The sequence below is a fragment of the Ochotona curzoniae genome, unplaced genomic scaffold (assembly GCF_017591425.1).
Source record: "Ochotona curzoniae isolate NIBS_2020 unplaced genomic scaffold, NIBS_Ocur_1.0 contig_50, whole genome shotgun sequence".
Lineage (NCBI taxonomy): Eukaryota > Metazoa > Chordata > Mammalia > Lagomorpha > Ochotonidae > Ochotona > Ochotona curzoniae.
In genome coordinates this window covers 2,532,801-2,559,819 of record NW_024466446.1, presented here as the reverse complement: position 1 = coordinate 2,559,819, position 27,019 = coordinate 2,532,801, and positions in this window count along the sequence as shown.

Here is a 27,019-nt window from a genome sequence, read left to right as displayed (position 1 = left end):
GAAAAGCAAAAGATTCGAAGTACACAAAAATCAGACAATTTTTTTGATAATTCCATATCCTGAAGTAAGCTGAAATTTTCCACATCCTAAGCACATGCTTCCTTTGTATCCACACTATGTTAAACCAATTGCTTTTACATGTCACATCTACGTAGAGTACTTCCATTATTCATAAAAACAATCATTTCTGGGATACCCTTCTTTGTCAGGAACTTTGATAACCTAAAGCAAAACAACAAAACAATAGAGGGTTGCCTTCTGCAATAGCAGATAAAAAGAAAAATGGCAGAAAAGGATTATCTAACAGTCTATAAGTTACTGTCAAATGTGACTGACCATACATGCCAAGTATATGCCCAGGGATCTTGAGGCTTTAGGACAGGAAGGCATAGTATTTAAAAAAAAAGTTGGGAGATAAAGATGTAGCCTAGAGCAATAGCTTACATATTAGCAAATTCAGCATACACTTGCTTTTCCAAAAGAAAATTCCGATGGATTTCAGAGACCTACAGTATAAGAAGCATCTAAAGCAGTAGTTCAGTAGTATTTAAGATAACTTCTAGCTAGCCGGCACACAGAATATATATATTATTGAAAGCACATCTTCTACACATCTAGTGTAGAACAACAGAGAGACTATCCTTCAAAGATAATAAAAGATTTAGCCACTACTTATTCAGCTGTCTGCTGGAATTTTCCCTCTCAACACACAAGATTTACAGCATGGGCTCTTCAAAGTCTTGTCCTTAAAATGTGACATTCCTTAACTGGCTCAATTTGATAGGGTATGAATTGTCCTTCACCTCTGCTTTGGCAATCAGTTTTATCCTAAAAAAAAAAAAAATCGGCATTAGGCAAGTGATATTATAGACATTATTTGGGTGGTTTCTTGCGAGGGGGAAATATATGGAGACATATGTACTCATCCTCTGATATGTATCTTTGCTCACGGCAAGCCAAAAGTAAACAAAAAAGGAAGAAGTAAAAAGCAGAAAGGACAAAGCAGTTGCATGGAGACAAGGAAAAGTGAGAGACGTTTTTATCACACTTCAGCTTTGGCTTACAAAGCTGTATCCGAGGACCAGCTACAAACTCAAAGGTCACCCCAGGAGATGAGCTTTATCATCAGCTCGCATTTAAGATGTTCTGGGGGAGATCTGGCCATTTTTCAGTAAGAATGACAATACTATAAAAAGATGAGTTAATTAGCTAAACTTTCAGGTTAAAAGATAGAATGATGTCATCATGCCTCATAACACAGGGAAAGCAAGACTTACGCATAGGATGGTAAAACAATGAAAAACAAAGGACAACAAAATTGCAGGAGAGGGTGGGGATCCAAAGTTGGAACAAAGTAAGGACCAGAGAAAACTCCTCTCCCTAGTCCCAAAGGGAGTTTACTGTTCTTCTGTTTCTGCAGACTGCTCAGGGCTCCTGGCTGCTGTTCCGATGACATTGGACCCTGTGAGAAAGGATTTGGGCTTCTTTCATCTCCCCAAAAAACAACAACAAAAAATTAGAATAGATAGAGAACAACAAGGAAAGCTTAGAACCAGACAGGAAATGGTCAGTGGGGACTCACATATACCTTACTAGGTAGGACATGAAAATAAGTTACTCCTCACTGGGGTATCGAAGATTTCTCTGCACATCTCTCCTAAAACTGTTCTGCACCGCAACTGTTGGCATATGCCTTGTTACAGTTATACGTCAACATGGACTATCCCAAAATCCACCAAGTTCAGCAAAATTTATGCTTCAATACAATAAACTGTTAAATACAAAAATGAAAATAGACACAAGACAGCTGAATAGTATCCTATAGCTATTTTAATGTGGATAGAAGCCGGTTGTATATAAACTAAAATTGAAACGTCAATGAAATAGTCACAGGATGTGGTTAAGAGCTTGCATTTTTTAACATATCAGTCACTCATACCATGTCAATTAACTCCATAATGTTGTAAACTGTTATTGATGTTATGTTATGGCTTTTAATTGGTCGGGATGATATTCTGTCGGATCTGCTTTAGACCAGAGATGGTCTCCCCAATAAACTTTTGAATTGATCTGGATAATAAAATGCTTGTCTCTATGCATGGTACATTCTTGCAATGAAAGAAGCATGACTGGATTTGAACTGTAATACTGCAATAAGGTGGAAGAATCCACCATGGGGGAGGGCATAAGAAGGGGTTGGGGGAACCTCAGAGCCTATGAAACGATGTCATAAAATGAAATGCAATAAAAAAAAACTGTCTCTGCAATATAAAAGCAAAATGTTACAGATCTCCAACAACGTTATCCATAAAGTACTCGATCTCCTCACTCCTTAGTCTTTTGGAAGAGAAAAGGGGGTAAGAATTCATAGGGAAAAAAAATTTAATATTGCTCTAGCAAACCAAGATGGAGACCCAGCATCCCCCACTCTCCTTTATGACGGCAGGCTATCAACTACCTATTGCCTTTATTCTTGGATCGTCAGCCAAAACCAACTGCAAAGAAACCCATGCAAATGTTCTATTACATCAGACTGATTTACCTCAATAATAATTTCTTTCAGGCCCTGACAAGTTTACCAACTAACGAAAGAGAGGGTGATGGGTTTGAACAAGAAAGCCTGTGTAGCAAACAACACATTGTGCATGACACATCAGAATTTATATCTTCGCTTAGGACTAGACTTATCTACCTTCAGAAATTAGGAAACAAAAGCTAGGCAAGGGATTAACAGAAATCTTTTTTTTTTTTAATTTAACAGATAACTCTATTTTAAGTCTCTAAGCCTCTCTTGTATTTTCTAACTTCTAGCCACTGCAGTGATACGCATGGTGTATGACTCTTATTCACTGGCTGCCTACACACCGGTTGTTTCATTATAAAAGAGTTCATCTGCTAATTCATCAGTTCCAGCCTTCTTGCAAATGCAATCACATCACATAAACAACGAGAAGGCATTCTGTGTATATTTAACTCTTGTTCTTGGAGTGTTCTTGCTGTGCTGCATATTTGTCAAGAGTTAAAATTTAAGAGTTTCTGTATAAATGGCATTTAAATCCACAATCCAATTAATGCATTAAAAGCTGACAGAGTTTTGCTAAAAATCACCATTTGTCATGCATTTTGTGCCCTGGTATTATCCCCACAGATATATAAGGCTAAAAAAGGCCACCTATTACTGTAGAGATGTATCTAAAAAATCTCTCAGCCTGCCTGTAATAATCTCCATTATGTATAATGACCATTTTGATAATAGTCTTTAGAAGAGGTAATGGCCCTGCTGAACGGTTATTACCTGTCTGTTCATGCTGGAAGCAAGATGCAGAAGCCAGAGGGGACAGTCAAATGGTCCTTGTGGTGTATTCCGAGGAAATAAGAAATATTTAACAGAATGCAAGAAACAGACAAGCGAGTGCCTTTTGCGGCAGAACTGGCCGCCTCTTTGCCACAAGCCTTCCTGAATTTCATAATTTAAAGCAAATGCTCCCAATAATGGAGCTGCTCTCAGCCTTCAGACCAATTTCATCCAAAGTAACACCACCTGGCTCCATTAAGAAGAAGGGGGAAAAGACAATTGAATGTGATGATGTACTTGCCCATATTATTGTTAGTAGGGTATAAACTCGTGACCACAGCAACTCCTTAGAGGGGAGAGTTGATTGGGAGGTGATCTGTGGAACAGGTCGCACTGAGGGTATGGCATGGTTCTAGGGATCCAACAGGTTCCAGGCTCAGTCACAGTCATAAACAGAAATCATGCAAGTCCAGAAAAATGGCCATTTTAGAGACCGCACCGTTTCATGGCCATGGGCAACTGGGATGCCCTAACTTGTGAGAGCAAAACAGATGTTATAAAGCTTGCAGATGCCCCCTGTACTGCCACCCGGGTCATCTTAAGGCCTCCAATAAAAGAGAAGGAACAATCTTGGCTTAAAAAAAACAAAAATCAATCTGAAGACTATTGCAGAGAGTTCTGCACAATGAGGTCACAACTTGCTCACCAATATTACCAAGGAAAGGAAAGTGAGCGTACAAACTCATCCTAAGCTGCTTACCTTCGCAGGAAGACCTCTTAGAGCCATCACCACGTTATGTGTGTTGTGTCTCCAAAAGGACAACGACACAAGGGATTTTGGAAAAGCCCTTGCAAACTGCCGTTGATGAAAATTAAATGTGCATTTCAAAATCATTGCATTTAAACTTCCTTTTTCCATAGACTTTCGGCATGTATCCTATTATAATACTTTTTTACAAAAGCATTCCTCCAGTAGTACTTTATTCAGTAAAAAAAAAATAATTGTATAATTCTGTCATTGTTCTATATTTGTTATAGCCAGTGTTCGCGCCAATAACCACACATGTCTATTTAAAGTGAAATTAAGCAACATTTAAAACTCGGCTTCTCAGAAGCACTGGCCCATTGCATGTACACGGGGCCAGGGGTGACTACACGCGACAGGGTAGGCAGACAATATTTTTATCACCACAGGAAGTTTGATTTGGCCAGCACTCCTCTAAAGCAACATCTTGTGTGGAATTTGAGATGCAGTTTTTTGGTTGTTGTTGTTTTCACTTCTGAACAAATGGTCTTTATAAAACATATGCTCATTCTAAAAAATGATTTTTCCCCCATGGAAATCAAAATGAGAAACAGCAGAATATCCAACAACTATACCATTTCAAAGTGATATCAATTGCACTGCTTTCATATTTTTTTCATTTATTTTATTTGGCAAGCTAAATCACAGGGCAGGAGGCGATAGAGATCCTCCATCTTCTAGTTCATTCCTCAGGCAGAAGCCAGGAGCTCCAGCCAGGTATCGCACATAGGTGACAGCTCCCTAAACACTTCATTCATTTTGTGCTGTTCCCCCAGGCAGATTAGCAGGAGCTGGGTTGAAAGGGGAGCAGTGGGCCTGATGCAGTAGCCTAGCATCTAAAGTTCTGGCATTGAATATACTGGGAACCCACATGGGCACTGGTTCTAATCTGACAGCCGTGCTTCCCATCCAGCTCTCTGCTTGTGGCCTGGGAAAGCAGTGATAGACAGCCCAAGCCTTGGGACCCTGCACCAGCATGGGAGACCCGAAAGAAGCTCCTGGCTCCTAGCTTCTTTCGGATCAGCTCAGATTCAGCTGTTTTAGATGCCTGGGGAGTGAATCAGTGGACAGAAGATCTTCCAATATAATCAAAATAAATCTTTAAAAATAAAAATGGGACAGTCAAAACTCCAACAGGTGCCCATGTGGGATGTGGCATTGAGAGCTGGCACCTTAACCCACAGCACTGCATTACAACTTCTGTTCGTCTTTTTCTCTTTTTAAGGTGTTTTTTTCTTTTTAAATTTTAAGAAAACAAACTTCTCCAAAAAATATCATTAGCTCCTTTGTTTTAAAAAATTGACTTTTCATTTTCTTGGTTCAAAAATTTTGCATGACATTTAACATCTTAAGAAAGTTAACAATTTCATCTATTGTCCAATTTTTACACTTTATGTTGCTATATGGCAGGGCCCCCTGGGTTGAAAACAAACTTGAGAGGAATATTCAAGATAAAAGGAAATGTCTTAATAAATACTTGGGTTCTTAATAACAAATATCTGCTTCACCCTGTTTCCTAGATCATGTGACATACATCACCACCAAAAAGAAACAAGAATACATTATAATGATGGGCTATTTACAAAATATACTGCTCCTTAGCAACAAAACTATATCTGCAGTTGACAGGTGAGCTATATCTGTCCTCTCTAAGAAAGCTGAACTGTACTGTTATTTTTCTACATTAAAAAACCCCTCAGCCTTGCTTTCTATACTATACAGAAAAGGAGCCTTCAACAACTACATTTCTGTTATCACAGTCACCCGCAGTTCTATACCACATCACACATCCCTCTGAACCTGCAAGAATTGTAGCTGTGGGTTGGGTAAACCACTCCTACACAGCCCCTTCTGCTCTGGGTGCATAGCTTCCGCTGCCCATGTTTGAGTTACAATATTGTGAATCTCTTCCCAAGCTTCTCTTGGCTTTTTAATTTTTAGAGAATAATGAGAACTAACAACAGAAACCATTTTCCCCAAAGCTCAGATGTCATAAACTCTCTCATCCTTCCCGAGTCATATTATTGAAACCACCGTTTCACTGCTGTCCCTGTAATCTGTACTTAAACAACTACCTAAGCATGCCTTCTTTGTGAAGGACACACTACTACAACCAAGCTGAAAGGCAAAGATGTTGTGCAGGGGTTCTGGTTGGCATAGAAAAGGCAGCAGCCAAGGAGGCCAGGCTTACATACAAAATTCAGACAAATCTTTAGCTTTCCACCTACCAACTCATGTCTCGTTAGCACAATTTCTTACGCTTTTTTATATTCATGTTGGGTAGCGAACGCTCATTTCATGAGGATTTGGGGTTGAATACATATGCTTGAAATTCATCAGTTTGTCCAGATGTATCTGTTACTCCTGAGGTAGGCGATTTTGAAATTGCCACTTTCTATAAGGATGAGAGCAGTATCATCGTCAATCATCCTGTGAAATAAACTTTTAAGCCTTTTTTTTTTAATTGTTGCTTACATTGTATTATGTAGTACAGTTTTATAGGCGCTGGGGATTCCCCCCACCCCTCCCATACCCCTCCCCCCATGGTGGATTCCTCCACCTTGTTGCATAACCATAGTTCAAGTTCAGTTGAGATTCATTGCTTGCAAACACATGCCTAGCATAAAGTTCAGCGTCTTATTGTCCAGATAAGTCCAGTGGCCTCTTGGGGAGACCTTCTATGGTCTGAAGATAGGTCTAACAGAGTAAAGATCTGGTCAGTTAAAAGCCCCAACAAGGCCTCAGTATCAATATACAACATTATGGAATTAATTGACATAGTATTGGGTAAACAATATGTTAAAAATAATGCAAGTTCCCTTCTTCGAAACATCTGGGTTGAGACAGTATCAATGACAGGTTCAAAAAATAACAAACAACCAAACAATAAATTACAGGTTAAATCAAGGCAAACATGTGGTATCTAATCTTTTGGGATTCGCTCATTTCCCTTAGCATTATAGTTTCCAGTTGTGCCCATTTAGCCACAAAGAACTGCCTTTTCAAAAAAAATTTAATATGATTAGTCCCCCTTTTTCTTAGGTGATACACTCTAAGTCCCCCTTGAATGTCAGGATTCATAGATAACACCAAACCCCACGTATGTCATATTCTTCATGTATATACATAACTTATTGTCAATACATTCAGAATTTGGTGAGATCAACAAGTAACAATAAAAATGAACAATTTTTTAGTACCACACTATAATACAAATTGCTAAATCTTGGTAAGTTGTGTCTTTCTGAAATGTCCCTATAGTATTTTTGAATGGTAGGTTACTGCGGGTGGCTGAAACTCTGGAATTGAAACCACAGGCAAGGGTACTCCCTCTACAGTTTAAGAAAGTGCCTGGTGGGGCCTGGCACCGTGGCCTAGCAGCTGAAGTCCTCGCCTTGAACGTGCCAGGATCCTGTATGGGCGCCGGTTCCAATCCAGGCAGCCCCGCTTCCTATCCAGCTCCCTATTTGTGGCCTGGGAAAGCAGTTGAGGATGGCCCAAAGCCTTGGGATCCTGCACCCATGTGGGAGACCTGGAAGAGATCCTGGCTCCTGGCTTCGGATTGGCACTATACCAGCTGTTGCGTTCACCTGGGGAGTGAATCATTGGACGGAAGAGCTTCCTCTCTGTCTCTCCTCCTTGCTCTAATGTATCTGACTTTGCAATAAAAATAATAAATCTTTACAAAGAATAAAAAAGAAGGTACCTGGTACACAGGTAAGTCACTACTGAGCATTAACAATGTCTGATGGCCATAAGAACAACATAGAAGTTAAAGTAAGTTTTAATGTTGAAATTGTGTTTAAAATGTACATGAAAATGATATTAAAACTTTAACCTCTGGAGCTACATTTGAAAACTGTAAATCGGTTTAGAAGATTGATAAGAAAAAAAAACCCATCAGTATATACGGCATTTTTGCAATATAAATAATTAAATCCATATATAAATCAATCACACCAGACTCAAAAAACTGAAACATACTTTAGATGACATTAAAGCTGTGCTTCACCTACAGAAAAGTGAATGTGATGTAACACAACTCAGAGACGACCAATCTAAACATTTGTGTCTAACTTAACTGTGACTTAATGTTTAGAGTGAGACTGCTATCATAAATACAGAACTCGGTGCTTTCATCCTAACGTTACTGACTAAATAATTAGAAAAGATGCCTTAATTACTTTCTTGAGTTAATAATAGACCCATCCTGGTCGATGGGAGTCTATACAATGCTGTTTCAACTACAAACCTCAGCTAGAATTTTGTCTGCAGAGCTATGAAAAAAGACCTATAATAGAAATGCAATTAAGACAATTAAGAGCAATATTTATGCTTTGTCTCAGGACCTGTGGTAATAACAGGATCAGACTCAGGCTCCTGCCATGATTTGTGAAGCTTCTCAATTACTTGGATTTCAAAAGCATCTGTGAAAAGGAATAAAGATTTAAAAATAAAGAGGCAAAAAGGATGCAGGAGTTTCTGATTAATATGTCTTTATAAAGTATGCCAATGATAAGAAAAATCAGGAAAAAAGAAATTGACACCTGGAACCTTTCTCTGAATTAATAGGTAATTTGATTAGGTATTCAAGAAAAAAGCTTAATTTAGGAAGGCCCATTTAAAACACATATGATTTTATTCCCAAGACTGCACGCTAAACTTCAGATTACATAGCAAATATTAAATGGTAGCTTTCAAATACAGATTTTACCCGATTGCTAGGGTCAGATGGTTTGAAAAGAAAGAGCAGTGACATTAAGATGCAGGCTGAAGTAACAGTCGATCTGGAATACTAACTACTATTGTGATGTAGATTAGGTGTGGAGACTGAATAATTTATTATAAGAAACAGCAAATCTTTATATAGCTTAAAATTTCAGAGTCTGAAATGCCCTTAAAAACCATCCAACAAGACTACAGATTCAAGGCTTCAATTCTTACAACTGGTGAGTTTGAAATATTGAAGGGATTGGGGCATCACTCATCGAAACCTGGAGTGTCCTGAAAAGCATAGTAACTAAATAAAGAATGGAGATGATTCCTTCTTGCTACTCTATGCCCTCCCAGAATTTAAACTAGAAGACAACACACACACACACACACACACACACACACACACACACACACACACACACACATTTTTGGTAAGGAGCAGCCAATAGAGTTAGAAGTTATGCACTTATCTTTAATCCTTGGAAGTATCTTAGTGCAGCTAAGGGCAATAAGTTAATGGTGACTGAATACCTATGCCAAGCCAATAATTCAGCAACTAAAGTGGGTGAGAAGAGACAGCCATCACTAGACAAATATCCCTCTAGGCTTGTCCCCACTAACCTTGTAAAGATTCCCAGCATTTAAACGTGTCAGAAATTTCATCTCATTTGTTCCGTTGTTGATTGCCTTTCTCTGTCCCCCAGCAAACTTGGTGATCACTACTTTTGCTCCAATACCAAGAACATACCGCCCCATGAGAGATATTGAATAAATATTGATGAAGAACATTCAAAAAATGTTCAGACACACCAGGAAATTCAAGAAAAACTACCCACCCTCTACTCTGGATATAAACGTGACTTGAATGAAGAGACTTTCCCCCTCAACTTAATTCAGTATAAAAACACAGCAAGTGAAAAGTGCAGTCTCTGTCAGTCCAAACTCTGCCTTTCCTTCTCGATGAGAATCCGGCCCTTGCCCCAATCCTTCCTCTACACGGCGTGACTGTTCAGACACAAATCCAAGCACATCACATCTCTTCCTTGAATGCTGGGATGCCCACTCACACCCCCAATGCCTTCAACTAGAATTTAAATTCCCTGGCACAGAAGACCTCCATGATCTGACCTTTGACTTTTTCTTCAGAGTGACTGCTTGAAAAGCCCTCTTACCTCATTGCACAATTTTTTTTATTATTTACCATTGCTTATATAGTTGAGAGTGGGGCACTTATTAGGGTGGGGAGGGTCAGGAATGGAAGAAGTGGGTGGGACAAATTTTTCCATTTTTCTTTCTCCTGTGTCTGCTCCAAATGAGTCTTACAACTAGACTGTGGTCAGATTTCACTTTCTTGCTAATTTCCTTAAAGTCATTTCTAGAACTGAACACTGTACATTATACATGGTCAATATAATATATTGAATATAAGCTCTACACCAGCATAAGGCATTGTTTCATGATGTTGGATCCATTATTTATCTGGCTTAGTACCAAATCGCTATTGTAGGGATGGGTTCAGTGGGAGTCTTGGGTTAAGTTCTGATTTCCTGACTTAGCTGGATCCAGCCCTGAATATTGTGGGCATTTGAAAAGTAAATTGACAAATGGAATACCTCTCTTCTCTGCATTTCTGTTTGTCTCCTTCTCTCTTGCTCTCAAATAAAAATAAAATTTTGAAAAATATACCATCGTTTTGAGAACAGAAATGGTAATTTTTCACATTCTTTCACATAGCTTGATTTTTAGGACAAAACATGAAAATTGGATAACAGGCTTTCTCATTGGAAAGTTCTTACACATCAAATAAGTCTAGAGAAGCCATTCTGGGAATATATTTCATCGTTGCTGTTATCAGAGCAGCTTGACAAGGAACTAGCATGTTATTAAAGTATTTGCTAAAAAGTTCAGTTAGTGGAGGAAGAGCGATGGGACATATCCTCAGGAACTGTCAAACCACTACCATTACTGTATTATCATAAAACAAGGAGCAACGTGGAGAACACACCAAAGGATGAGAGCAACAGAACCTGAGCATTTGCTCTACGGTGTGACCTGGCAACTTTCCGGCTGTAGGATCCTTCCAGAGAAAATTCACCATGCCTGTCATATGCAAATGATCCCTGAAGTAGAACGGTTCTTTTCTCACAATGGCACAGGCTGTTTGAAGCAGAGTGGTACGAGGGAGGGCAAGAAAACCCATCTGACATTTCAGAAGGCCAAAGCACTGTCGTCCCTAGCAGTCCTTCCACCTGATCTCATCTACTAACAGCATACATTTGGCATCCTTTCACCTGGACCATCCCTCCCAGTACCAGAGCCTAGGTCTCTAAGGAAACACATTGGCCCTGTGTTTCCTCATATTTTTAGGTCCTCGTTCGCTTCCATCCTCCGGCTTGAAAATGAGTACAAATTGACAAAATAGAATCATTTCTACTTGGCATGGAGTTTGGCAACCAGATAGCACCAGCAAAGCCAGGTCCGCAGTGACTCTCCCCCACATTCATCGGCATGCAAAGTTCCAAGATGGAAATTTGTTTCTCCTGCAGTTTTATGACACTTTCTACTGCCTGATTATCCCACTTTATGGCAATTTGCATCATTACGGGCCTGCAGCAAATGAAACAAATTGCCATAAAATGTTGGGAAAATCCTAAATCATGGCTCTGTCTGGCCTGCTGCATGATGACACTGGGGTTGAATTCAGATGGCTTCGTTCGTTTTGCTAGAAATAATCATCCCTGCCTTAATGGGTGCCACTGGCTCACACATCAGGCTGCATGGTGACTACTAAATGAAGCAAACTAATACAATTTTTTTTCCAACACACTAAGCAAGTCTTTGGTGAAGAAAAACACATTGATTCCAGAGTTGTTTACTACCAACTAAGTGGAACCCCTATAGCTTTTCCCATGCAGCCCGCATTAGAGTGAAATTAACAGCCCTCATATGTATCCATTCTACTAGTAGCAGACAAAAGTGCTTACTCCATTAGGAATCTGAGTTGCCTCGCTCTAAATTATGAAACAGAAAATTGTCTTTCCCATTTAACTGCCTAGCTATCAAAAATTGTAACACCAGGCACAGATAAGGCTTTAAGGGGGAAAAAAATAAATGTCAGAGCATAAATAATTTCCACATTTTAATTCAGTGATGATGCACTAGTTTTAGCATAAAGGGAAGGGAGCATGATGGCTGCATATGCAAAAATAAGATTCTTCATCTCTCTTTTTCCATCTCTCCTCTCTCTCTCTCTGTAACCCTGACTTACAAATCAAAAAACTAAATCGTTTAAAAAGAGAAACGATCTTTTGGCTCATAACTGAAAGAAATGCACTGACCTCAGCTATTCTGCTTCTGATCCAGCTTCCTGCTAAAGCACCTGTGAAGGCAGCAGCAGATGGCCGGAAGGCTCACAGGTGATCAGAAATGAATGTCCATATCCTGGCTAATGTGGCCCAAAGCTTATTGTTCCTTTAATCAGCAGATCAACAATGTCCCTTTCGCCTCTCCTCCTCCTCCTCTACTTTTCTTTCTCTTCTCCTCTCCCTATACCGTTACTTTTCAAATGATTTTAAGACTTATTCATCTTTATTGGAAAGGCATATACACAAAAAGAGATACAGAGGGAAAAATCTTCCATGCACTGGTTCACTCCCTCAAGGGGGGCTGCAATGGCCAGAGTTAAGCAGATCCGAAACCAGGAGCCAGGAGCTTCTTCTGGGTCTCCCATATGGTTGCAGGATCCTAAGGTTTGGGCCTTTCCTTGACCTCTTTCACAGGCCACAAGCAGGAGGCTGGATGGGAAACGAACAGCCAGGACACGAACCCAGCGCCCACACGAGATCCTGGCGCATACGAGGTAAGCTATCACACCAGGCCCTCAGCTGTTGGTTTTTTTATTTTTTTAAGAAAAAGAAATCTCAGAAAAAAAGATTGTGTAAATAAGCAAGTTTCCTGATTAGAGCCATCTGCCTAAACTCTGTAGCCTCTGCCTTGTCACCCAAAGGATGACCTGGAAGAGTCCCTGTTAGCATGTCTTATACAGCAGATCGAGTGGTGAACAATCTAGCTTTGGTTTGAGAAAGTCCTTGTCACCTCCTTTATGTGTCTGAAACATGGCGGTGTTTGTTGGCATTTATTTTTCTTTTGGGGTTTTTAAATATTTCATCCCACTCAGTTCTGGCCTTCACAGTTTCTGTTGAAAAAAATCTCCTGATGGCTTGATGGCAGTTCCTTTATAGGGAGTAATCCAGTTTTCCTGTGTACTCTCAACATGCTGGGTCTTTAGCTTTTGACCATTGGATGATGTTAGGTTTTGGGTTTTCTTTTGGATTTCCTAAGTATAGATTTCTATTTCCTTCTTCAGGATTGAGAATTTGTGGTCATTATTTCTCTGAAAATGTTTGCTGGTTTTTTTTCTCCTCTCTCCTTCTGTACCAGTATTGCACAGTAGAATTGGGGGTATCTCCACGAGGTTCATGGAAACAAATATTATGAAAAAGAAAAAAAAAAACTATCCATGCATTTCAAAAATGTCTCAACCACGATTTTTCTTTCAATTGAATTTTCTTGTGAACTTTTGGAAGTACCCTCATATATTATACTTGATAACACCACATAAGTCTCAAACTATTTTCAGTTTTCTCCATTCTTATTTTTATTCATCAGATGAGGTGATTTCCAGCGATCTCTCTCTGACCTCCCTGCTCCTTTCTTCTTAATCTAATCCGTAGCTAAACTATTCCATTGAATTTTTCAGTCCAATTTCGGTACTCTTCATCTCTATGACTTCTCCTTAATATTTCCTGCTTTCTCCAATGGAAATTATGTTTCCTAATACATTTCTCTCCTGACCTCAGTCAGCATCTTTATTTTGATTTTCCCTTCTTTTGAATACCTTGTCAAATGCATCACAAATGGATGCTCGGATTAGTTCCTGCAGATTTATCTGGCTCTTTCATCTAGAATATATACTCCTTGCTTCTTCATTCCCCATGAGTCCCTGTATCCGATGCTCTGCATACTGTCCTCGCCAAGACTGCCCAATGTTTGTGTTTGTTCAGACTCCCATTTCTGTTTGAGACGGTTCTCCAAATCTAAGGATGCAACATATACTGTTCACACTCCAGAGCCAATCAAAGGAGAGCTTCTTCTAGGTCTCCCATGTGGGTGCAGGGCCCCAAGGCTTTTGGCTGTCCTCTACTGCTTTCCCAGGCTACAAGCAGGGAGGTGGATGCAAAGTGGAGCTGCAGAGACATGAACCCGCACCCACATGGGATCCAGGTACATGGAAGGTGAGGATTTAGTCATTGAGCATTGTACTGAGTCAGGGACTGCATTTTTGAAAGCCCCCCTCTCTGCCCTACTCCAGGGGATTAAGCCTTTGTATATGCTTATGTGCCTGTAAAAAAAAAAAATTGCCACTTTCTTTTTTTCAACAGTGCTGAAAGAGACCCTTGTGTCTAAACTCCCATACGCTGAGAATCAGTGATGTAGCAGCCAAACTGTGTGGAACCCTGTAGTCCTGGATGGATATGATATCCACACCTCCCTCAGCACAAGGAGGAGCCGAGCATTGGGGATTTCTTTCTCAACTTTGTGTTAAAGTACCTATGATGATTGGGCCCGGCGCGATGGCGCAAGTGGTTAAGGCCCTCGCCTAGCACGCCCGGGATCCCATATGGGCACTGGTTCTAATCCCGGCAGCCCCGCTTCCTTTCCAGCTCCCTGCCTGTGGCCTGGGAAAGCAGTCGAGGACGGCCCAAAGCTTTGGGACCCTGTACCCGCGTGGGAGACCCGGAAGAGGCTCCTGGTTTCGGATCGGCATAGTATCGGCCCGTTGCGCTCATTTGGGGAGTGAATCATCGGACGGAAGATCTTCCTCTCTGTCTCTCCTCTCTGTATATCTGCCTTTCCAATCAAAAAATAATAAAAATAAATCTAAAAAAAAAAAAAGTACCTATGATGGTGCTATGCCCAACAGTAGCCGAGCTTTTCTCATCTATTTGATATGAATGCTTTCTTATTTGCAAGATGGGTGGAAGTATCTCAACTGTTCTCAGACTCTTGGGAGAAAACAAGACATTTTCGATATTTATCTGGTGCACTGAACAGTGGAGGAGAGCTGGGTGCCAGGGTTGCGGGGGCTGGGTCTCCTATTCTGCCAGGTTGTTGATGTTGCTAACTATAAATGATGCAGAATATGCTTGGCCAACAATACATATGGAGTCCTTTAAAAACCACAGTAGAATCACAAACAATAAGCTCTGTAGGAATAATCAAATTAAATTTCATAATAAGTAACATATCTACCATTAAGACAAAATGCTTTGCGTAATCTAGTTCTTATCCTAAACCACCCTCTAAAATTAATCCTCTAAAGCAAGTGCTATAGAGCATTAAAGGATGTTTCACTTGTGGCTATCAGCAAGATAAGAAGGATTAATTTAGAACCACTGCATTAACCTTTTCTCATTTCATAATCACGTTTTTAGGGAGAGGATTAAAACCTAATGTTTTTTTTTCTTTTTCTTTTATGAAGTTATAGAACAAAAATAACTTCTATAAGAATTAATTCTTGAAATTTAATCATTATATTTGTATTACAAATGCAGGCTAAAAACAGGAAATGAATATATATCTTTAAATTTTCATTTTAGGAGCCAGCACAGTGTCTCCATAGGCTAATCCTCCACATTGTAGTGTGTCAGTGTTCTCCTATGAACATCGGTTCAAGTCCCAACTGCTCCACTTCCAAACCTAATTGATCTCACCTCTTGGAGGTTCTATCACCTCCAATTTGTGCAATCTTGGGGACCAAGGATTTAACACATAAGAATATGAGGGGCATTCACCATCCAAACAATAACAACAGGAAACTAAACAACTTAAATAAGCTTGAACGCTAGCTGATTCTTAGAGATTCTAGAAAGGAGAGCAGCCTAGCTGACAACTTATTTGGCCTTATGAGATTTTACGTACAAAACTCAAGCCATGCTATGAGTTCGCTGAATAAATAGGTATTGCTGTAATCTGCTAAGTTTATAGAAAAGCGTTTTGGAAGTAATAGAATGAAAACTATGCCACCCAGCCCTAAAAGTCTCCCTCGGGAAGAGATGTCAAAAAGGAAAAGAGAACTTGAGGTCAGTGGATTAGAGTGTGATAGTAACAGACGCCGAAGTGACAGTGCTGTCAAGATCCTTTAAAAGAAAATGTGTTTCTGGAAATTTGTAATGAATGTGACTTTCTCCCACACATGTGTTCTTTCATAGACTGTCATTTACAGGAAAACGGGGCTGGAATCCAAAGGTGATTGGGAAGTTGCAAATGAACCAAGAAGATGCCCAACATCTGTATGGTAATTGTGACCTAAGAAGAGACCCATGCTAATTAATCCCACACTAAACATCAGATGCTAAAAAAGGAATGCAGCTTAAAGCTCCATGTTATCTGAATCCATCTAGCTTCAACTGCTAGGTTGCATAAATGCAGAGGAATTACGTTGCAACCATTTGAAAGTGGTCTTTTTAGGATTTCAATATATTTTCACCTATGATGTGTCTTTAAAATTGTGTATATTCTGAAAATGGCAATTTTCTCTCTCCCTCACACACACACACACACACACACACACACAAAGCTGTTTTAAAGCCAGATGAGTTTCACAGAAAGAGGAAACCTGGTATTTAGCATTTAAATAGTATTGTGCTATCTAAATTTACTAGAGCTACCACAAAACTCATCACAGCAACTGGGTGACCTTAACAACAATGCTCTCACAATTCTGAAGGCTAAAGTTCAAAAAATGAAGATGTTAGCCAGCTCAGTTTATCCTAATACTAAGCTATCTGCCTTGGAAATGGTTATCTTTTCATCATGCCCTTACACCATGGCCCCTCCTCCGGGCACATACACACCTGATCTGCCTTTGTGTCTTCCTACAAGGACACCACACTGAATTAGGACCCCAGTCCCAAGATCTCATTTAACTTTTTTTTAAGATTTATTTTATTTTTATTGGAAAGGCAGATATACAGAGGAGGAGAGGCAGAGAGAAAGATCTTCCATCCGATGGTTCACTCCCCAAGTGACCGTAACAGCCAGAGCTGAGCCAATCCAAAGCCAGGAGCCAGGAGCTCTTCCAGGTCTCCCACGCGGGTGCAGGGTCCTAAGGCTTTGGGTCATCCTCAAATGCTTTCTGAGGCCACAAGCAGAGAGCTGGATAGGAAGCAGGGCCACTGGGATTAGAACCGGCGACCATATGGGATCCTGGTGCATACAAGGGGAGGACTTTAACCACAACACTTCCTCCTTAACAGCTCTGTTGTTAAATAATAGCCAATTCAGGGTTTAGAACATCCACATAAGGTTCTATGCAAGACACAATTCACTCCCTCATGCATGAAGGACTTAAACACTAGTAATTAAGGAAGAAAAATGCGAATAAAATGGACATTGGATTCTGCTTTTCCGCGCATTATCTCCTCTGGTCTCCTGACTTTGTAGTGGTTTTCCAAATGGCCAAAGACTAGCAGGAACATCTCATCAAAGCTCAACACAGGAAGAGTGACAACTGAGGTTGCTGAGACAGTGCAAGGTGAACTGATAATGGCAGAAGCATGGGGAACTAGACCAGAGATCTTTCTCCTGCTAAACAATTTTTCCTTGTAACTCTGAGCCACATTCAACTGTACCCATGTCTCTAGTTCTACCTTTTTTCCAAATGTGGCATCAATGATTTGCATGAAGCATGCTCACTGTCTTCAAGTATCTGAAGGATTATCTAAGGTAAGTGGGGATTGGCTTGAGCTACGGAGCTCCCGTCTTAGGATAACTGCAGGAGGTGACCTGGCTCCATCCACAGAGTGCCCTTACCAAGAGCTGGTGCACAGCACAGGACGCTCTGTGATACAGGGAGGACCTCACCTTAGACGTCCTCAAAGAAGAACCTTCCTGACTCTGGAACAGAAGAGAGGACTAAACATCTATTTAAACTTCCTGAACTTCTCCAATATGGTCAACATTTTGTTTTTCTAAAGAAGATGGCTTTTGCAATAGGAACAAGTGAAACAACAGGATTGGAAGGAAATAGCCTACTAGTTTCCAGCTCCAGGTCTGTTTTCTACAAAGAGTTGTTTCCAACATTAGGCCAATCAGCCAACCTCCACTGAGTGCCAAGAACTATCCAAAAATCATAAAGAGTTGATAGTGAGCAAAACAGACCTAGATGCTAGGTTCATGAATTTGAGTTTAATGCAGACAATGAGTACACATGGAAACTGTGATCTATGGCATTTTCCAAGAGCCAGTGGAGCTAGTTAGACAGTTCAGAGAAGGCCACCTTCATACAAGCTAAAAATCCTAGAGCGAGTCATTTAACCCCTCCATTCATCCACAATGATTGCCGTTAAATGGGACAGAAAATTACAGCCTTACTGTGACTTTGTGGAACTGAGGGCTTGTACCTGGGGTGGTATTGCCTCTGTAACCTTGGAGAAGATTCTTGAACTCTGTAAGTCTCAGTTTCCCTTATCACCAGTGTGGACTGGGTGATGATAGGACCATGGTCATGAGGCTGTGAAATCATGCCTGTGAAGCTCACAGGGTGAATCTTCCATAACCGACATCCAATATTATTAAGATAAACAGAAACCACCCAGAGTGCTTGGAAAGAAAAATGCCCACACCCTACATCTTCATTTTTTAAACTCTTCAAAGATCCCCCAAGCTATTTAGAGAGGAGGCGAACATAAGCAGAGTGGTGGTGATATTTATCTCAACCACATTTCGGAGCATCAACAGGGCTCACCCAACGTTGCGCTTCCTTCCTCAGAGTTAGCTGTCTACCATAGGATGAAAAAAGAATTGTTCCTTCTTGCTTTCATAGTCAACCCTTTCTTCTCTCTAAGAACCAGAGGAGGTTAGAAAGAGCACTTGCAGAAAAAGGAAACCACCACAGCCCGCGCAGCCACCAGACTAAAATTCCCAGCAGCGGCACCCTGATGCGCCAGGGGGAGACAGCCCCCCTATAAATAAATAATCTACATTTCAAGCAGGATTATGGATATAAATGAAAGACGAAAAGCACATCACGGTACCAATTCGTCACATACTCCACACAAAGACACAGCCTTGTTTTTCTTCTCACTCCTGGCTTACCCTACTTTCCACTGCACTCTGAGCCCAAATATGCACACTATATATATATATATATATATAAAGATGTACAAAGGAGGTCAGAGGGGTACCCAGAGAGCCAAACACACAGGCAATTGCAGCAGGCCTGGGAGGACCACCAATGGTCTCGTTTCCTATCAGACAGTCCCCTGCAAAGCTTGCTGATCACTGCAGCAGGGGGTGTCTCAGAACACCCCACCTCTGTCTCCCTGAAAGCTGGCCTGTGCAGGCTTTCTTGTTATCTCCCCCTTGACTTGATAGCTAATACAGCTCCTACAGCCGCTGTATCCCATTAGGTCACAGCAATGAAAACGAATGCCATTTTCTTGATGGGTTATGCAGAATTGCTGTAATTTGAAGCAAGCCTCCCTGGCCAGGCTTCCCCTCACTGTCTCCACTGCCCACGCCAGTCAACACCAACACCACCATGTCCCCGGCTCTGCCTCGGCGGCTCCCTGCTCCCCAACCCCTCCCAGCCACCTCCCAGGGCCCATCTCTGTCTGTCCCTGGCCTCCCTTTACAAACTGAATATATTGGGGCCCTGGCGGGCTGCCATTCTAACAGCACATTAGAAATGGTAGAGTTTTCCTCTATCTGATTCTATAAAATGAGTTCACCAGAAGGTGCAGACCCAGCACATTCGTGGTTTTTCCTATAAATTACTTTAACACTGTGTCCAATCATATATATAATTTCAGATTTTCAATTTCAACTCACTGCTGTGTCAGCACAGACTCCACTGATATGTCTAACGTATTTAGCTTAAAATGAAACGGATGGCATTTCATTACCAGGAAGATAATATTTTTGAATATGTTTCCTGCATGGCAGGATCCATCATTATTCTGCCATTTTATGTTCAGTGTGTGTAATAGCTTTTTAATGCTTTGACGTGTTTTATTTATATGTGTAATATTTTTCTAATACCATAGGCCGGTTTAACTCATTGGACACATTAGAAAATATTAATTGAGTGCTTTTAAATATTAGCAAAGGAGGGAAAGGCGGAACAAATAGCCAGTATTTTTATCTGAGGCTTTGTAAGGAGTAACCAAAAAGTCAAAAAGACTGTTCAACTCTTGTTCTTTATCTACCCTCCCCAATCTTTTCCTGCCCTCTCTCACTCAGTAGTCGCCCCATAAATATACACACTTTGGAGAGAAAATAAAAAGAGAAAGAAAAATCCCCTGCTCCCCCGAGACACAGAAGCTGTCAGGGTAAAAGCAAGGATCATAAGAAATACTGAGCAAGGCCCGGTGTGAATGACAGGGGCACTCTCATTGGTTGAAGCCTCTGACAGTGCTGAAATCTTTAATACCAGGTTCCCGGCTTTTGACCAAAGTCATGGAATGTTTGAAAGAGGACTTTTCTCAAAAGCTGTCTTTGCAGAGAAGATGCAAAGGAATAAGATTCATCTTAAAAACTTGCTGGGAGTCAACTCTGCTACAGGCATTGGAACCCAATGGGTGAGTGCTAGAGACAACACCTCTCTCTCCAATCAAGGCAGCAGCTTTCTCAGGTTGAGAGACAGGTGTCCACGTACGAATGGTGAGCTGCTTTTCGCATGTCCAGATGAAGCAGATTAAGGAAGGGGTCAGAGGCCACTGCGTGCTACCGGAAGGCCCTGGTTTTAGGTCATTAAGGCACCGGAAGTGAGATTTAACACTGTCTCTGTTGAGCAAGCTCTGCCTTTCTCTGTCGTGCTAGGCAAGAGTCCACAGACGTGGGTTTTAATTCCAGACCACCTTTTATCACCTGTGGGACCCAAAGTATATTACTGTGGTACGCAGGAGTGTTTACCTGTACCACTGAGGCAATGGTTCCAGCCCCAGATCTTACCACAAGAGTAAGACACAACGCATACCTGAAGACACCAGGCCAATCCATGGCTTATGTAGTCAATCCACAAAAATAACATCTGTTTGTTATCATTAGCAAATTGCCTAATGCCAATTGGTGTTTAATGCGAGTCAATCTTTTCTCCTTTCCTTGAAATTCTCCAACCTAAAACCAGACACTCCAATCTGCATGCTGATGAAATAAACTCATTCATATAAATAAAAGTTGTCATCAAACCATTTTTTAAAAAATCATAGTCTTCGGCGTCTGGCTTCCACCCTCACAAACATTGCAGTGCACTGGGTTCCACAGAGACGCCACTGGGGCGAAGATGCCAACTTCTCACAGTTTTCTAAAGGGCGGGGTGGGGGCAGCGCTCAAAGAGGTGTAACACCATGTCTGCTACAGAGAAGGGAAAATCTGAAGATACGCCAAAGTGGACAAGACTCATTATGAAAGAGAAATCAAAACTATATCGTTCCTAAAGGAAAGACAGAAAAGGAGTTTAAGGGTCTCAATGCACCAAAATCCGTTGCCCGTTTCCTTGTTCCAAATCTCACCCAGAAAGCAAAGAAGAATATCCTGATCTACCTATGGGTGAAGTTGCCTGATGCAGCCACAATGGAAGTCACCAAGGCTGAAGAGTAAGGAGGACGGAAGACGCAGAAAATGAAGAGGAGGAAGATGATGGGGAGAAATAAGGTAACTCTACCGCAATATTTTTCTTGTCTCTAAAATGATTAACCCCCTGTACGCACAGTCCTTTTAAAGAAAAAAAAAAAGCAAAAAAAAATTTAAAAAGAAATTTAAGGCTCCGTAAGATTTGTTCTCAAATTCCACAGTGTCTTTTCTTATTGCTTGATGAACATCACATACTGCCAATATGTCTTCAGTTAGCTCTGTCCTGGTCGTATTTTCAATAGCTGCTAACCCTGCCTACTGCAATATGGAGGTTGTAAATTGGCATGAAATTTAAAGCAGGTTTTTATTGGTGCATGGCACAAATCACTTATATATGGAGCAGTGGTTTTTTTTCAACTTGTCTCTGATTCAGTTTGTAGAAAATAATTGACTACTAAATGATACTCCATAATTCCCAAAAAAGTTACAGCTATTTTGTTGATATTCTGAACACCTCTAAACAAATTCATGAATTTTTAAATAAAATAAACCATAGTATTCATTCACCTAAAAGTCATTTGAGAGTGAAATTCCAAATTTTGTTTATGGATATGGCTACTTTAAAGAGCCGTCTTCGGCTTCTAAGAACACACACGAAGCACAAACACACACACCTACACACACGCATACACACCACAATTTTTCCTCCCTCCTTATATATATATGTATAAACATATGCATACATATATTCATATTTAGATTCTGTTCTTAAATCAGCACAAAACTCTTTAGAACTAAACTTGCCAACTAACAATTCCTTGGGCTACACTAACATATTTAAAACTTCTTGGAACTTAGTCTAGTCCTCTAAGGGTTGGAAAATAACTCTATGTGGTAAGCAAACTTTAAGAAAGCCAGATAATAAATATTCGTGACATTCTTGGTTTGTTTCTGCTACTATTGTTTACAAGCCAGAATGCATAACATGTCTATTTCTCAGTCGAGCTTGATTCACAAAAGGAAGAAGTTGGCTTAGTTTGCAGATTGAACCCTAACACAATCATATACCTGAAATTCTACATTTTTCAAGTCCAAATGAGTAAAATCACAAAGCCAAATGCAGAGAAAAAGAAAATGTCAACAACTCAAGACAAAGGAATTCTGAACTCAGTACCTGCAGATTGTATGTCTTCTTTTTAAAAAGAAGAGAATATTTATTTTTATCTGAATAGCAGAGAAGTAGAGACAGAGCTGTCCCAAATGCTGGTTCACTCCCCAAATACCTACAAAGTCTCAGAGTTGAGAGCAGGTTCAAGCCAAGACCCAAAAACTCAACCCAGGTATCCCATCTAGGTGGCAGGGTCGTGGGTACATGAGCCATTGGGCATTGCCTCCCAGGATGCTCATCAACAGGAAGTTGGAACTGGAAGCAGAGCTGGGACTCATTCCCAAGCTCTTCAATGTCAGACACGGTGTCCCACATAGTAACAACCAAACCGAGCCCAACATCTGCCCAAGACTCTGTTTGCTCCAAAGTTAAACATACGGTCTCCTTTTGCCTCTGTGGCTTACTTTGAGGAATGAGTCCATGAATCACTGACTGCAGTTGGAGTTAGAAAACTTGAGCTGCACTTCTCAAAACATCTGGGCTGCAAAGGACTTAAGGGGATGCTCAAATAAAAAATTGGGGAGCTATTAGGTGAATAGAAAATGTTTCTTGAAGTGGTGGCCACCCATTCCATAAAAGTTTTCTTGCCTAAAGATTTATATATTTTTATTGGGAAAGCAGATTTTGTAGAAAATAGGAGACACAGAGAGAAACATCCTCCATCTACTCATTCACTCCCCAAGTGGCCACAATGGCCAGAATTGAGCTGATTTTAAGCCAAGAGCCAGGAGCTTCTTCTGGGGCTCTCACCTGGCTGTAGGATCCCAGGGTTTCAGGCCATCCTCTACTGCTTTCCCAGGCCATAAGTAGGGAGCTGGATGGGAAGCAGGGCAGCCAAAACACAAACCAACATCTATTCAGGATACCAGCACTTGCAAGAGCAAGATTAGTCATTTGAGCCATCATGCCATGCCCATGCCTGCTTTTCTTAAGAGAACTCCTAGACAAAAGAAAAAAAATGAAAGCTTTTTTGGAATCAGCACCGATGTAGCAGGTAGGGAGTGTGCCCGTTTCACAGTGGGTGCTAAGAAGACATTTTAAAAATGAACAGATGCATTAGCAAAAAAGGAAAATATTGAACATCCCAGCTTCCAGCTTCTTTTTCCCACTTTTAAACTTCTCAAATTATCACCTATAACCATTAATTCATTCAAGGTTCTACAACATAAACATTAGAAATCATTATGCAAACACTGTTCCAGGACCTAATTTTGACTTCACACTGTACCCTGTACTAAAATCTTTCTGGGTCGCTTGGTTATCTGCCTAAATCTACTACAAGACAGATTTTCAGATTGCAAACGGTTGGCTGGCTATTGCATCGAAAACACAGACTGTGTGCATAATCAACAGTAAACCTTAACACAACTCCTTTTCTCCCAGGTCTCTGGGGAAGGAGACAGTACTTAGTTCATGAGAGGAGCAAGGCATGCTAAGTTCTCGGCACTCCCACAGAACATGCTGCACACATGTCAGGTAGTATTGTTCTCATTCCGGAGGTTTTTCAGAGCCTGAAGAGAAATGGCTCCTCCCAAGCAGATCTTAGGGGCCGAAGCCAAGACTCAGGCTGTCCTGGAGGGATGATCACAGCCCAACAGAATGTCGCAGGGGGGATGGTCACACCCACTTCTTGTGGCAGAGTGCCAGAGGGTAGTCGCTCCTCTAAGAAGAGCAGTTCGGGAGTCAGGTAGCCAAGCCACAAGCAAGTACACCCTGGATACCCCTACCCAAACTCGCTAAGATACTTAGAGAAGTGTCATCACATTTTTAGGGCTTAAATTCAGCATGCTCTTGAAGATTCCAAAGAAAACAGTGGACCTCTAATCAAAATTAAATAGTTTTCATGTAAGTTTCTAGAGCAACAGATATTTCCTGTGTAAACACAACCGTTGTAGATTTTCCACAACCCTCTATCAAAAAGTTCATTCCCTTTCTATCTCAAATTCAAATATCATGTGGAAATGGCTTATTTCCTAAACCTGACAATTTCATATGATATCAAGATCCTAACTGCTCTCAACCCACTTTTCACTTTTCAAGATCTACAGGCTTTCACAAACTTAGTAGATAGTCCGGCAACGGAAGAAAGCAGGTTTCTGCTAGAAAACTACAGTTCCAAGGAGGATGTCCCTAGAGACCCTTGCCTGGACCACACCTCGAGGAGGGCAGAGAGTGTGAATTTATTTGCTGCTTGTTTACCTTAGTGAAAGTGTCGAATCATGGTGGGTTTTCATTTCTTTAATGTGGTACTAGGAAGTTTCAACCTTGCACTACCAGCGATCTCCAAATGGCAAACAATGGAGGCACCAGTAATCCACGGGACATTTAGTCACTTTTCTTAGAGCCATCAAAACAGGCCCTGTCCTGAACGAGAGGTCAACCTCTCATTTCTCCTCATCTATTCTAGACCGAGATAGATGAGTAACTGTACAAGCAAGGCGGGGAGAGATGGAGAACTGGATTATGTGAACACACACACACACACCCACAAACCCAAGGGAAATTCCCCTGAGGCTACTCAAAGGAAATCAAGTCTGACCTCCCAAATTAGTTAGCTTGACTCATTTTCTGTTTGTAGCATGGAGACTGAATTACAGCAGCCTGTAATGGTTAAATAGCTATGTCTCTTTGGCTCATTGCTTTGTGGTGAAATTTCCCCTGCAGTAACTAACTCCATCCCCAGCACCCTAAATTGCAAAACCAGCATGCCCCGTTCTCTCTGGTGGTACATTCACAGGTTATTGGGCAAGGTGTCTCTAACGGGGGTCTTCAGGTAAGTATTCCTTCGTTTGTTTTTCAGTTTTAACTCACCATCTGAAAAACCAAAGTCTGAATTCAAAACTCGTCATCATCAAAAGCTAGATGCCTCTGGTCTCTTTTGTAAAGCAGAGATGTCCTCTTCCTTCCTCGCGTGTGTCACCAGCAACTTTACAAGTCATTGCCTTGCTTCCATGAGAGTGATGCAAAACACCAGGCCAGGGTGAGTCTGTCACTCAGGGCTTCGGTGCCAGGGGTGCCCTCCCGCTTTCATTTCCATCCTTCAAAATACTAAGTGGTCCACACCTTTTGATCCCAAAAGGCTCCATGTGATGTCTTAGCAACCTGCGGAGGAGACTGATGGGCCAAGCGTTGGGGAGAGGGCGACTTTTGCATAATCATTATTTCTGTGGCAAGTTGCTAGTTGGGAAAACATGAATTGGAGGGACATTTATGGCTTGGCATTTCCATCCTTGACTTCAGGCCTTGGAACTGCCATGTGCATGGTGACATTTGAAACTTGACCACCCCCGCCTGCCTGGTTGCCAGACAGCAGCTACTTTGGCAAAAAGGAACTCCAGAGGGAAGGGAAGAGGCGCTCTTCGGAAAGGAATGACTAAATGTCTGCTGCGTCCCGGGTGAAGAATAAACAGACAGCTGCTTTCAAAAGGTTTCTCCCGTCTCCTCGAGCCAGAGAAGGTGAGCTGCTCCAGGGTGTCCAGAGGAAAACGCATGAGAACACGAACGGGGAGACCGCATGCTCTCACAAGAGTGTGAGAGGGCTCAGGTGGAGAATAAGAACAGCACCTTCCCCCTCCACTGTCCCCACCCTGCTCGTTGCGGTGTCCAGCCACAGAGCTCCTGCAGCTGGAGCCTGCAGTCTCATCCCAGGCTTAGCGGAAAGCTTAACACTGTCAGAAGCTGCCTTCGTGGAAAGCGCGGTCTGGTATCCTCCTTGGCCATGCGCCTTATTCACTATGGATTGATGTCGGATGGGAGTTAACTGGAACTTCTTTGTTTTGGTTCTTCTGAGCCTCTTACACTTGTAACTCTGCCATCTTTCCCAGCCACCTGTTTCTCCAGAAGGAGATTCAAAGAGAGGTAAAGTGGCACTCAAAAGAGTGAGTAATGAGATGGCTAGGAAGGGCTCAGACCTTAAAGCCTGCACAAGCAGTAGAGGACAGACCCAAACCTTGGGACCCTGCACCTGCATGGAAGACCTGGAGGAAGCTCCTGCCTCTCAGCTTTGGATCAGCTCAGTTCTGGCCATTGCAGTCATTTAGGAAGTCCACCAATGGCAGGAAGATCTTTCTCTGTTTCTTGTGTGTAAATCTGCCTTTCAAGTCAATATAAATAAATCTTTTAAAAATAATAAAATGAATAAAAGCTAAACCCTACCAAAAAGAGACTAGGCAATTTTTAAGTGCCTGAGTAGGCTGTGTTGAGGAGCTTTGCTCTAAATATACTTTTAAAAATGTGTTTCTTTTGTCATTTATAGGAAAATCAGGCAAAGAAATGCAGACACCTCCAATCTCCCCTACAAAGTATATGACATCTAAGATTTCTATGATCGCTAAACTTAAAATTGATATTAACCATTGAAAATGGTGTAATCCAATGCTACCTCAGTCTCCACTGGACC